Here is a 14206-nt window from a genome sequence, read left to right as displayed (position 1 = left end):
AGGAGATAAATTTTAGAGGCATGTTAAGCTAACACATAAGATGTGTGAAAACAAAGAGTTGTCAACTTAATGATCTGGGAGTTATATAGAGATACAATTGATAAAAGTATCTACCCAAATGTTATATTAAGGCTTGTTGAGTACACTTAAAGTCTTAATATAATAGATGAGATCCCAGCCCACTAAGAGTCAAGTATGGACTCCATAAATTTATGTAAGACGGTCATAGATTTGTATTAAACAGTGGGAGTATAATTAATTTAATAAAAGCCCATGTTAAATTAATTGATACATTTTATATATTATTCTTTTTCTTTTCGTCATTTATATTTATTGAATCGTGAGTAACCATATTTTTTGAATGGCATACTGGATGCCAACAGCCAAATTAAATCTTTTGATTGGCACTGTAATTTGATAATCGTTCTCAAGCATAAGAAAGTTGGTTGTCCTTAAGTAGCCATTTTCCAGAAACACCTGCTGATGACTCGATTAAGGAAGATGTGACTGCTATAATAAATGCAATGATGACAATAGTGCTGCAATGTATGTGATACCTGCAACTATGTCACATGAGTTATAAAAGCAACTTGAGAGTATAGATGTTAACATATAATTCTTCATTACAAAGAGTTGTATGATAATAATCATGTGTGGAAGGATATGAGACCTTCAAACAACTATACCGATGCAAAGTGACAAAAGAATCTTCAGTCAATTCTCATGTACTGAAGATGATTGACATGAGAAGTGTCTCAACTGAGTTCAATCATTAATTGTGAACTAAGTATTGACTTAGCTCTACAATCTCTGTCAGCTAAAGCTATTCACAACTAATTATAAATTTAACATAAGTAAGCTCGAATGCAAAATTAATAAGTTGCTTAACATGCTTAGAACTGTTAAGCCCTTTATCAAAGTTGATAGTGGGCAAATCATTGATTCCTCTAAAGATATTAAGAGGAAGTCTAAAGGGGCTTTATGAAAGCATCCAATATGGTTAAGACAGTCTAAGCGAAGGACAAATATCAAATCTAATGATCCTTGTTTTCATTGTAGAATGAAAGGTCATTAGTAGGAATATAGCGTGGCTTATGTCTACTTCACGAGTTTCTTAGGTATTTGATACCAGATGTAAATCTCATATTTATACAAATATAGAGAAACTAAAAAGAAGTAGACCACTGTAAAAGGGAGAAGTTGACATACACGTTGGAGATGGGTAAATATTGCTGCATTATCTGTATGAATATACTTCTTGTCATTGCCTTTTGGTTTAGTATTGGAATTAAAGAAACATCGCTTTATACCAACCATAGCTGGAAAATTAAAATGAATTTCATATTCCGACATGAACTATTTTAACGTTACGGACAATAGTTGTTCTTGTTTATTTTGATAAGGTTCCTAGTAACTATGGTAAATTACAAAACGACGTTTTATTCTTTAATACTAAGGATTCTATAATGAGTATAGAAATTATAAGGCATAAATACGATAATCTAATTATTACCGAAATCTAGCATGACAGACTTTGTCATACAGATGAAATACAATTCCAAAGTTGCATAAAGATGTATACTCGGGATTAATTGATTTTGACAAGTACAAATTATGCATGTCTGGCACAATGACCAAATCCTCTTTTACTTGAAAAGAAGAAAGGTCAGCATAATTACTGGTCTAATGCATAGTGATGCATATGGACTCGTGTCAATTAATGTCAGGTAATGTTTCTCTTATTTCATCAATAATCATGTATACTTGATGAAAACTTAAACATGAAACTCTTGAAAAGTTCAAGGGATTCAAACTAGAAGTAGAGAAACAAATAGGTAAAGATACCCTCACATTAAGATTTGATCGAGTGAGAATATCTTAAAGATAAAATTTAGATTATCTAAGAGAGAATGAGATTCTCTTGCAGTGAACTCCTCTATATACACTAAACCATAGTGGTGTATCTAAAAGGAGGAATTGTTAATTATTAGATATAATGCGATTAATAACAAACCATGCAAATCTCCCAAAATTGTTTTGGGTCATACATTGATTGCAGTGTGCAACACACTAAATCATGTCCCATCTAAATTGGTTAACAGAACTCCATACGAGTTATGGAAAGGCAATAGTCCCAATTTATCTTATATGAAAGTTTGGGGTCATGATGCTTATTTGAAGCGCCATGAATCGGATAAGTTTAACACTAAATTTGATAAATACGTATTTGTGGGAATATTCAAAATAGACATTTGAATATTAATTCTATTATCATGAAGAAAATCTTCTTCTCACGACATATCATCTTCTTAGAGAAAATGTTTACTCTAGGAGAGGACAGTGGGAGTAAAATAGAATTTGAAAGAGTTCAAGAGTCCAAAGATATAGTTAACCAAGTAGATAAATCCAAGTTTGATCCCATATCTGATATGGGACATACTTTGGATCAGAAAGTAAAGACTCCTGAGGACATGACAGCTCTATGTGAATCTAGTAGGATCATTCGACCTTCAAGAAGGTGCGAATCTATGATCATTAATCAGGTATTAGTGATCCAGGATAATGAACCTGCTAGTTACAACAAAATAAAGTCAATTGTTGACTTAAAAGAGACAGCAAGAGGCCATGATACTCGAGATGAACTTGACGTATGTGAACAAGGTTTGGACCTTGGTCGAGCCTCCTGTTGGAATAAAACTCATAAAGTTTTGTAAATAGTTTACAAGGGAAAGATCGATGTGGATGTGATATCCATATATACAAAGCAATGTTAGAAACAAAGGTTAAGTATTGACCTTGGTAAAACCTTTCTCCTGTGGCCTTGCTGAAGTCTATTCGGGTTTTATTTGCAACAGTTGCATATCGTAACTAAAGGTTAAGATAAGTCTCTATAGAGCTGAAATCTTCGATTTGATAGAAAAGTCAAAGTGTTTGATTTTATCAAATTTGAAGACGAATTGTGTGTTTACAAGAAGAAAGTGAGAGCATTGTCGTATTCCTAATATTATAGAAAACGACATCCCTATATTTCAATCGTTGAAATAATGGTTGTTAAAGGATTTATTCATGAACGATATAGGAAAAGCAACTTAATCTATAGAGATAGATCTAAAAGATTGCTTAACTCATTCCAATTTACATAGATGAAATTTTGAGAAGATTTCATATAGAAAAACTGGTTTACTCTTAAGCGATACGTTGGAAAGGTTCCAAACGTGAAGTAATCGTTGATTCAATAGTAGAAACCTAATACATGATTACTTTAAAAGTCGCAAAGAGTTGTAATCTGGATCATAATGTTCATAAATGAACTTAGAGTAGTTCCTGATATTGTTGATCACATATCATTGTATTGTGATAACAATAGAGCCATTGCGAAAGTAAAGGAACTAAGGTCTCAGCAATGATCCAAATATGTATTAAGGTAGTATAATCTCATCAAAAAGATAATACATAAAAATGACGTAAAGAGAAGAACAAATTTCCACATTTAACAATATTACAGATCCACTGACAAAGAATTATCGTTGCATAAACATGAAAATGAGCGAAAGATTTTGCATAAACATAAAGACTCCCGAGGACAAGCCATCATTTTTAAAATGCACATCTGACCTAGACGTATATGAGAATGAGCAAAAGATTTTGTACACCAAATTTTACACATATATTTATCCAACAGAAAATAACAACAAAATATTAAAAAGCTCAAAGCCTCGGACAAACAGTTCCCATTGGTAACTCTCCAAAATTTGTTGGCATCGAATATTTATCTGTAATTTATCAAAAGTAATAGAAATTTTTCCTGCGTTTGTTGCCGGAATTTGGATGGCGGAGAAATCTAACGAAGAAATGAAGCCTGAAATGGAAGCAGCAGCTACTGCCGTAGAACAATCGAAAGAAAGCGGCGGCGGCGGCGGAGGATGGGGCGGTTGGGGTTTTTCTCCATTATCTTATCTTTCAGATCTTCAGAAGGCCGCTACTGTTGCTGCGGAAGATACCTCTCGCAATGTATGTCCCTCTCTCAAACAAATACCTACTTTTCTCATCGCTATTGATATATAATTATATCGTATGATATTGTTTATTATTTCTGTATGCTTACTTATGCATCATGATGTGGATTTGTGGTTGCTCCTAAAGTCTAGGAAGCTGATGACATATCAATTAGTTTTGGAAAATTGTTAGGGAAATGAACATGTGAAACCATAGTGTATTGTGAAATCGGCTGAGATAAAGACTGATTGTTTTATTTGCAAATTTTTTTTGAAGCTAAAGAGAAAGCTAGATCTAGTAGTTGATCAAGACATAGGCGAATCTTGGATTGAATTGGAAAAATGTAGTATGAAAGTCTGAAGCTCTACCATTCTTGAAAATTTACTGCACCTGATTTCAGTATGTGAGCTATATCAATTTAATCCAAAACTTGGATAAATCTGTGGAGTTAGGAGTCACTGAGTTATTAATCATCCATCTTTTTTTCTGTTTTTTTTTCCTTCTTCTTCTTCTTCTTCTTCTTTTTTTCTTTAATGAAAAACGGAAAAGATATTTTATGTAGCTGGAGAGTAATGGGTGTTGCATACTATGCTGTCTATTTGATTGTAATATAGGATTGTTGAAGTTGATTTCCTTTATTTATTCCCTCTGAAGTTTGGCCCAAAAATGCGCTTGTTCTAATTGCTCTCACCAATGTCTTAAAATTTTCCTTTCTTGTTTATTCTGTCCTTCCCCTATCTCAATATATTGGAAAAGNATCATATTCTAATAGCTATTTTAGGTGACTCTGGTTTCACCTTGTTTGAGAAACATCTAGACCTCCTGCCCTTTAAAATTTGATGCTCTAGAGTCTAGATAAATATTAGAAAGAAATTGCTGATTGAGCTAGTTCTGAAACATTCCTTGAATAAAAGGGGGATTTAAGGTTGGATAACAAAACTATTATATGGTTGCCACCTTGAATGATTATTGAAAACGTGACTTAAAAATTAAAATGCTTTTCTTTCCCTCTTCCTACTAACAGATATTGAATCCATAAATTACTACTGGATTTCTTTGTGTTTGATTCTTGATGGTTGAATGCATTTGATTCTTTGCAGAATTTGTAATTGTTTGAGATCTGATCTTACAAAAACAGGCTGTTGAGGCTTCTAAGATAGTTGCAAAGAGCATTACAGATATACAAATGCCGGATTAAAAGTCTGAATCTTTGAAGGAGGACGAAACAGAAGCATCTGCAATGGAAGAAGAAAGTGAAGATGACAATGACAAGCATCGTAAGGTTGCTTTGGATAAACTGGAAAAAGCCAGTGAAGATTCACTCCTTGGCCAGGCAAGTCCTAGGAATGTGATAGCGTGAAATATGTCATTTGCACGTTTGATCCATGTGTATCACTGCACTTCTATTCAGCAAGTATCTTTCTTTTCAATCCATAGTACTTCCATGATGTTTGTAGCTACTTGTTTCGTATACTGTTGCAAGAATGGGGAGGAAAATTTTCATATCATGCTTTAAATTGATGCATCTGCTCTATCGTTATCTTGAATGAGTTTGGTGCAACAACAGGATTTAGATTTTGGGTAAAGAAGAAAAAAATGAATTTTGATATTATTAATTTAATATGTTGAATTGTTTGATATATAACATGCATACTTGTCTTTTTATAGAGAAATTGGCTCAAGAAATGGAACCTCCTAATAGACATCTAAGTTCTAACAATCTACTAATTGTCTCCTATTAATGATATACTATGATACTAATAAAATATCCCTAGCGGAAATAAAATCTTAATAATAAGAAAACTAATACGTAAGAGTTGTGTCATAAACTTGAGACATCCAATTTGCATGGTTTATTCAATATATAGTCATTAATTGCTGATTTGTTTCATTCCATGCAGGGATTGAAGGTTTTTGATAATTCCGTGGAATCTTTTACCTCTGGAGCTTGGCAAACATTAGGAAGTGCATGGAAAGAGGGTGCCACTTTAGTCCACAAGTAAGTTGAATATTACATAATTTTCAATGTAGTCCAACCACATATTGTGCAACCTAGAAATTAAAAGACAGTAATATAATGGTCATATCAACATTGGAAGTTGGACAGATATATTTTGTGGAGCTTGCTAATTGACAGATATCATAATTGACAACCCTTGCATGATTATTTTTTGTACTTTTTATTTGATAATTGTTATATTCATAATGTCCCTTTTTTGTGATTAGATGATAAATTAAAATTAAAACAATCTTGGCTTGTTATTATTTACTAGAACTTCACTAAGTATTTAGAAGTTTTCTTCTACTCTGCTACACTGAAAATCGTGTGTGGAAGATATTACTGTGGTTAATATACTTAAGTGTTGTGAGTTTAATATTGGGATGGATGATACAAGTAACTTGTAGTGCTTGATATATAGATTATGCGTGGAAAATCAACTGTCTCACCGTGAATGACCCTAGACAATAATTTTGTTGTGAGGCCTGAACCAAAAACAAAATCCAGCTGCAGGTGTTGATTTTCATTTTCACATTGTTCAAAACAATGCTTTGCCATGTTCTTGTATATAGGCAAATTCAAACACAGCGACCTCGTTGCTGGGTTACTTTTTCAGGAGATTGCTTATTACGTAGAAATGGTTTATCACAAGTTTTGACTTTCCGTAGATCCCAAGATAGTTCCCTCGGCACACTTTTAAGTTTATACAAGGATGCTTTTAAAACCATTTACCTGAGGTGCCTTGTGGAATTTCACTCTCCCATGTAATGGCTTACCAAGTTGAATTTTTCTTGATATAAAATTTTTGGTAGTTTAAAGATGTTTCTTACTGTATTTAGGCTTGAGAACTCGGCTTCAATTTTGTCTGAATCCATTCAACATGGTGGTCAACCTCGGGCAGCTGGTTCTGTAGTTCCGTCTTTAATAGAGGTTTACTCCTTCGAGTTTTTATGTTTTTTCTTTTTACTCTTTTCCTGAGTTTGAGAACCATTCCTTAGTCTTGCAAGTGCCTACCAGCCCGGAAAAGCCTTTACTGCCAAGGGACTGCAAGTTCTCGAGGTAGTTGGCAAAGAAACAATTGATCTTTTGATTTCAGAGACTGGTCTTGAAGTTGAGAAAAATCAGAAGGAATTTGATGGGGAAATGGAGGATCAATTGTTTGAAGATATTACATTCGAACGGTGCTTTTATATCTATGGAGGTCCAGAGCAGTTGGAGGTGACTTCCATATTTTCTAAATATCCATCTGTTCATATTCTTAGTCTTGGATTTCATTGCTCAAACTTTAATTTTGTGATGACTTGCAGGAGTTGGAAGCATTGTCTAACCATTATGTACTGATATATAACAGAAGAAAGGCTAAGCTCCCATCTGAACAAAAATCTATATATGATGGAAAGCTCAAAGAGGTCCAAGACATTTTTGACTTGGGTGCTGAGCTTGAGGGAAGTGGCACGGAGTCGGAGAAAGGGAAGAAAGTGGAGGCTGGAACTGACTACAGCAATGATGAAATGAAGAACTTACACGATTCAAGCATTCGCAAGGCTGCTGACCTGGCTGCAGGGTAATTGTGCTTGGAATACTCTTCGTTTTATTGGATCTATTTACTTTTTAGTCATCTCATCATTCGAATGTCAAGTGGGCCACATGTGCCTGAAATTGTGTTTTAGTGGCATCTTATCACACTTCAATACCAGTTGCATTTTGTATATTGTGTCTGATTATCAATTTACAAAAAAATAAAGACAAAATGGTTTCATTTCAGAGGTTTGAAATGCACCTGAGTATCTTGACTTTAGCATGAGTAACATGTTGCTTTTGGCTTAAAGCTGAACTACTGTACACTTATAATGAACTCTCAATAATTTGCAAATATGAATTGCAATTTATTGGTCTTGCTGTGTTAACATGCCACTATTGATTACTGCATAGTATGTGATCATTTATGGTATGTCTAGCTTGTACTTTTGGAACCATTGTAGGAGACGTCCAAGTATGGAAAGAATATCAGGGATGGAAATTGTAATTAATTAGAGATTTTGTATTTTAGGATAATTGGTTGATTATTTTATTTCCTTACTAGGCAGATTATTTTTCCTTTTTGCTTCCAATTAATGTATTATTTTTGGAATTATCATCAATACGTAGAAATTCACTCCAACATTGCCTTCATGGTATCAGAGCTAGGTTACCCTAACTTAGCAGACTAATGGCGGAATTCCCCTCCACCAACCAGGAATCCACAACTTATGTAACTTCCCAATTCGAAGCAGAAGCCAATTCGTCATTCGGCTCCAATGGAATCGAAAACTCTTCCTTGCAACTCACAATGGAGAAACTGAATGGAAGGAACTTTTGACAGTGAGCCCAATCCATAAAATTAGTGATCGATGGAAAGGGGAAATTAGAATACCTGATCTGCAACACAAAGAGACCAACTAATGTGAAACTTCTGCCAAGGTGGAATTCTGAAAATTCCATGGTAACGGCATGGCTGGTGAATTACATGAAACCGCCCATTGGAAAAACATATCTCTTCCTCCCCATCGCAAAAGATGTTTGGGAGGTTGTGAAAGTGACATACTTCGACTCTGAAGATTCTTCGCACATTTTCGAAATAAAGGCTCAGCTATGGTAGGTGAAGCAAGGCACAAGGAATATTATAAACTACTACATGGAGATTGGACCTTAGTAGCGATGAAGAATGGAATTGCCCAGAAGATATAGCTTTGTATAAGAAAAAGTAGGAAAATGAGAGAGTATGAGTTCCTTGCAGGTTTGAATCGGGAACTCGACTACGTCAGAGGCCGAATATTAGATCGACGACCATTGCCTCCCACTCGTGAAGTGTTCTCTGAGGTTCGACGTGAAGAGGTATGTCGACAAGTGATGATGAAGGAGAGCTCTGGAGACGCGTCTGCCTTAGCCGTAAGTGGGTCTCAAAATTTTAGAAGTAATGAGCCAAGAAATGGGGCACCAGGGATCAAATTTTTTAAGGTAAATGGGCCTATTGGGGCTGGACCTTTTAAATTACATAGGCTTGTTAATAATACTTCTAGTGGAATTGGGTTGCCAAAATTGCGGGGACGACCTTGGTGTGAACACTCTTGTAGGCCAACATAAAGAAGACACAAGTTGAAAAATTCACCGAAAACCTACTAATTGGAAACCAAGAAAAAATACTAGGAGAGGGTATCAAGCCGAAACAAGTAATCAAATTTCTAGTAGTACTTTCAATTTGGAACAACTGGAGCAACTGTACCAAATGTTCTCAAACCTTCAAACACCTGCTCAGCAGTTCCCTAAAGGTCCTAGTTTTCTTGTTCACAAATGTAACTTTCTTAGAGCTTTAAGCACCTCACGATCAAAATCACTTGGATTATTGATTTCGGTGCATCCGATCTCATGAAGGACTCATATCACCTATTCTCTTCGTGCACTACGTGTGTAGGAAATATTGAAGTAAGAATTGCAGATGACTCACTCTCATCTGTTGCAGGAAAATGGAGTATTTGAATCTCTGATTTCATAACATTGAAATCACATCCCAAATTTGTTCTGTAATTTGTCATCTGTCAGTTGACCAAACATTCTAATTGTTCTGCCAATTTCTTTTCATCTTACCGTATCTTTTGGGATTGTTTATCGGGGTAGACGATTGGCGGTGTTAAGGAGTTTGAGGGATTGTACTACTATGAGGAAGCTGATAAGAATAAACCAGGTCATCTTTTAGGTTGTAATTCTACATTTGTCTCTAGGGATAGTGAACCTTTGTTATGGCACAATAGATTAGGACACCCTTGCTTGAAGTACTTGAAATATGTATTTACCTTCCATTTTTATTAATAAAACACGTGTTGAGGTTCAAGGTGAAAGTTGTGAATTTGTAAAACATTAGCGTACATCTTTTCTAGTTTCCACGTACAAGCCATCTAAACCTTTCACTGTAATTCATAGTGATTTATGGGGTCCATCTCACTACCTTAATCTTACTCAAACAAAATGGTTTGTCACATTTATAGACGATCATACTCGAGAATATTGGGTTTACCTCCTAAAAGAAAAAAAAAAGGATGTCTGTTAGATATTCATAAATTTTCACTTTATGATTCAAACCTAGTTTTAAATGCCACTCCAAATTCTACGCATTGACAATAGCACATAATACTACAATACTACATTATAAAACTATCTAAAAAAATATGAGATAGTCCATCAAAGCTCGTGTCAACTCTCCTAACAGAATGAGATTGTTGGAAAAAAAAAAATGCACTTACTCGAAATTGCCCATGTGTTAATGTTCACTGCAAATATGTCACAAACATTCTAGGGGATACCATTCTAACTTGTGCAAATCTCATCAATCGAATGCCTAGCTAAACTCTCTCCTTCGACTCACCTATACAGAGATATGAACAACACTTCCCGGCTCCCACCTAAATTCTAATCTACCTCTTAAAGTGTTTGAAGTACTACTTTTGTACATGTCCACTCCCATCTTTGAATAAAGCTTGAACCACACGCTATCAAATGTGTGTTTATTAGATACTCACCTATACAGAAAGGCTACAAGTGCTATGTCGTCCAACAAAAAAAATCTACATTAGCCTCGACGTAACCTTCTTTGAAAACATAGCCTCCTACAAAAAACCTCCTTAGGGGGAGAATATAAGTGAGTATCGATTCTCAAATCGAGAATTCTTAGACGTTGACCTTTTGCTTCGGAACTAATACATACAAAGCTTGTCAATCTACCTTTCAATGTGCCATATACAAAAGGAAACTTGAATTCAGGGGGAGATGATGGAAAACATATTGACAAAGAGATATTGGTTTATTTAAGAAGCCAAAATCAAAGTATAAGGTGACACTTACACCTGAGACATGAAGAGAGTCGGAAACGATGATAGGATCTGAGGAGAACCTATACAATGAATCTCCAGATCTTGATCTACCCACTGCTATTAGAAAACAAATTCGATCATGTACTCTCCATCCCATTTCAAATTCATATCTTAAAATACTCTATCTACAAAGTTCCGTACTTTCATTGCTAACCTTGATAAAATAGAAATTCCGCGAAATATTCAGGAGGCCTTGGAATCACTCAAATGGAGAGAAGCAATAATGGAGGAAATGAATGCTTTGGAGAAAAATTAAACTTGGAAAGTGGTAAACCTACCGAAAGGAAAGAAACCTATAGGTTGCAAATGAGTCTTTAATATAAAGTATAAGACAGATGAGACAATAGAGCGCTATAAATCATGTTTAGATGCCAAAGGATACGCTCAAACCTATGGCATCGACTGCATGAAAACATTCCACCCGTGGCAAAACTCAATACAGTTCAAGTTCTCTTGTCGTAAGCAGTAAATCTACACTAGCCATTTTAACAGCTAGACATAAGAATGCTTTTCATGATGGGGAACTAGAGTAAGTTTTCATGACAACAACACTAGGCTTCAACAACATAAATGAGGAAAATCAAGTGTATAAACTGAAGAAATCTCTATATGGGCTCAAATAGTCACGTAGAGCATGGTTTAATAGATTTGCAAAGGTATTAAAAGGTCAAGGATACCAGCAAGAGCAGTTAGACCACACCATATTCTTCCAACAATCCAGAGATGGGACAAAGGCTATCATAATTGTATACGTGGTTGATATAATCCTAATAGAGGATAATATAACTGAGGAAAGACTAAAGAGGTGCTTAGCAGCTGAATTTCAGGTAACAAACCTAGGACAAATGTGATAATTTTTACGGATGGAAGTTGCAAAATCAAAGGTGTTAGTGTTTTCCAAAGGAAATACATTCTCGACTTTTTAATTGAAATCAGCATGCCGGGATGCAAACCAAGCGACGCACCTATTGAGGCTAGAAAATTGTCAAAGGACATAGGGAACTCAGTGAAAATAGACAGAGATTAAAGATTAGTTGGGAAGTTAATATATTTCCACACACTAGACCTGACATAGCTTTTGCAATCAGCGTGGTAAGCCACCACATGCATTCTACCAAAGAGGCTCACTTGGAAGCTGTATATAAAATTCTCAGATATTTAAAAGCTACCTCTGGGAAAGGACTGTTTTTCGAGAAAAATAAATGGAAAGGAGTAAAAATATTTACTGACGCTAGTTAGGCTGGATCAACTGAATATAGGAGGTGTACTTCAAGCTACCGTACCTTTGTATTAGAAAATTTAGTAATTTGGAAAACAAGTAACAGAATGTAGTGGCACGAGGTAGCGTAGAAATTGAATTTAGAGCAGTTGCAAAAGGAATATGTGAAGGATTATGGATAAAGAAACTCTTGGAAGAACTGAAAGCTGAAATGAAACTTCTAATCAAACTTTACTGTGACAACAAAGTAACGATCAACATTTCTCTCAATCCAGTGCAACATGATAGAATCAAACATGTAGAAGTAGATAGATATTTTAATAAGGAAAAGGTGGATGAATGAATTATTTGAATGACATGTGTCGAAAAAAGAGCAAAAGGTGGATATCTTCACCAAAGGGTTATCCAAACAAGTCTTCGATGACTTTAACTGCAAGTTGAACTTGGTCAACATCTATAGTCGAACTTGAGGGGGAGTGTAGAAAACGTCTAAGTGTAGAAGGATTATCAGGGATGGAAATTGTGATTATGGGCTTAGCTGCATAATGTGCAGCTAAGCCCATTTTGAAAAAATTATGATTTGAATAGTGATTTTTTTGGAGAATGTGTGGTTAAAAAGTTGAGAAAAGTTTTGATTTAACATGCAAAATATTTTATTGTGTGAATGTGTGGTTGAAAATGAGTATGAGAATTAAAGAGTTTTGTTTTAAAGGAGACAGCCAGGGGCTAAAAGTCATCTGATCTATTGCAGTTTTACAAATGCTTTGGCTGGACTACCTCCAGATGACATAATTCAAAAACTGTTGGGAGACTCGATTCTCTTCAATCGGAGGGTGTTCATGTAGGCAGATTGTTTTTGAATGTTAATTACTACAGAATGCTTGTCATTAATTATTTACACAATTGTTCTGCAATAGATTTATAATTTATCTGAATCCTTTGGCTGTCTGCACAGAGAATTTCAGAAATTTGCTGCTTCGCATTGACTCAACTTCTTGCGCTTGGGAAATCCATGATAGCTAATGCTAACAAAATTCAAGACGAAGAGATTGATGAGGAAATTCTGAAGATTGATTGGCCTGAGGATTTTGTTGAAAAAGCTAAGATAATCAGAACAAAGGTGCAATCAATGACCGTAAATGTGGAAGCAGTTTCAAAAAGTTTTATTACAGGTATGCTTGGCTAGGGTTTCTCTCTGTTAAGTTTTATAGTGCTTTTTGTTAATGCGGAATGCTCCATCTGAAAGCTCATATAGCCTCAGTGGTAACCAAGTGTTTTGTAAGGGTTTCAACTTGTATTGAGTATGTACCTTCTCCTTAGGCGAACATCCTTTTATTTTCCTGGTTCTTGGGTGGGTCAAGGTGGGGGATAGTTTCTGTTCTAGTAGTTTTAAATTATCACCTACCACTGGGTACATTTTTGGTGGGAGACTGATTAATGACAACATTCCAAGTTGAAACAATATAATTTAATTGATGATTATGAGGTCTTTTAAAAATAATCGGTTTTAACTAATTAGTATCGAAATGAATTAACTTGGTCTTTAATCTTAGCCTCCTAGTAATTCACTTAAGCATGGCAGAAATAGTTCCCCTGTTCAGAGTGTAATCACCGTAATTCTTTTTCCTACAATGAAAAATTTATTTATATTATTTGAATCTCCTCAGGCATATCAGATGTAGCTGCAATTAAAAGTGCTACTTCTGATTCACAACAACTCCCGGATAAATCGGTTGAGAAAAAAGCTTTATATGTATTTTGAAACTCTCCGCACAGGCCAGAGTTCTGCGGTCAAGCAAATTCAGGATGGGCTGCGATATTTGTCTTGCGTAGTTCTCTCTACCTCAATGCCTGCTGCTTGAGAGTTGAAAATATCTATATGTAAATATTAGTAGCATCATTTGGTTTCCACAGTAGACTTTTCCTTCTTGGACTGATTTTATACTGTTTACAAAACATAAAAGGAAAACTTTGTTCATTGAAATTGACTGTTCACTTTTTCCCTCTGTTTTTGTGAAGGGAAGAACATAGATCTTATACCTCTTTGATGAAACCTATTTTCATTTGCATAAATATCTGGCAGAGATC

General features: G+C 35.1%; 1 pseudogene; it reads left to right on the top strand.

Moving 5' to 3' along the window:
* The first annotated feature begins 3659 nt into the window (after positions 1–3659).
* Positions 3660–14159, top strand: LOC111379270 (annotated as a pseudogene).
* Positions 14160–14206: the final 47 nt, after the last annotated feature.

The sequence above is a fragment of the Olea europaea genome, unplaced genomic scaffold (assembly GCF_002742605.1).
Source record: "Olea europaea var. sylvestris unplaced genomic scaffold, O_europaea_v1 scaffold196, whole genome shotgun sequence".
Lineage (NCBI taxonomy): Eukaryota > Viridiplantae > Streptophyta > Magnoliopsida > Lamiales > Oleaceae > Olea > Olea europaea.
The sequence above is the reverse complement of the archived record's forward strand: the minus strand, read 5'-3'. Positions and strand labels throughout refer to the sequence as shown.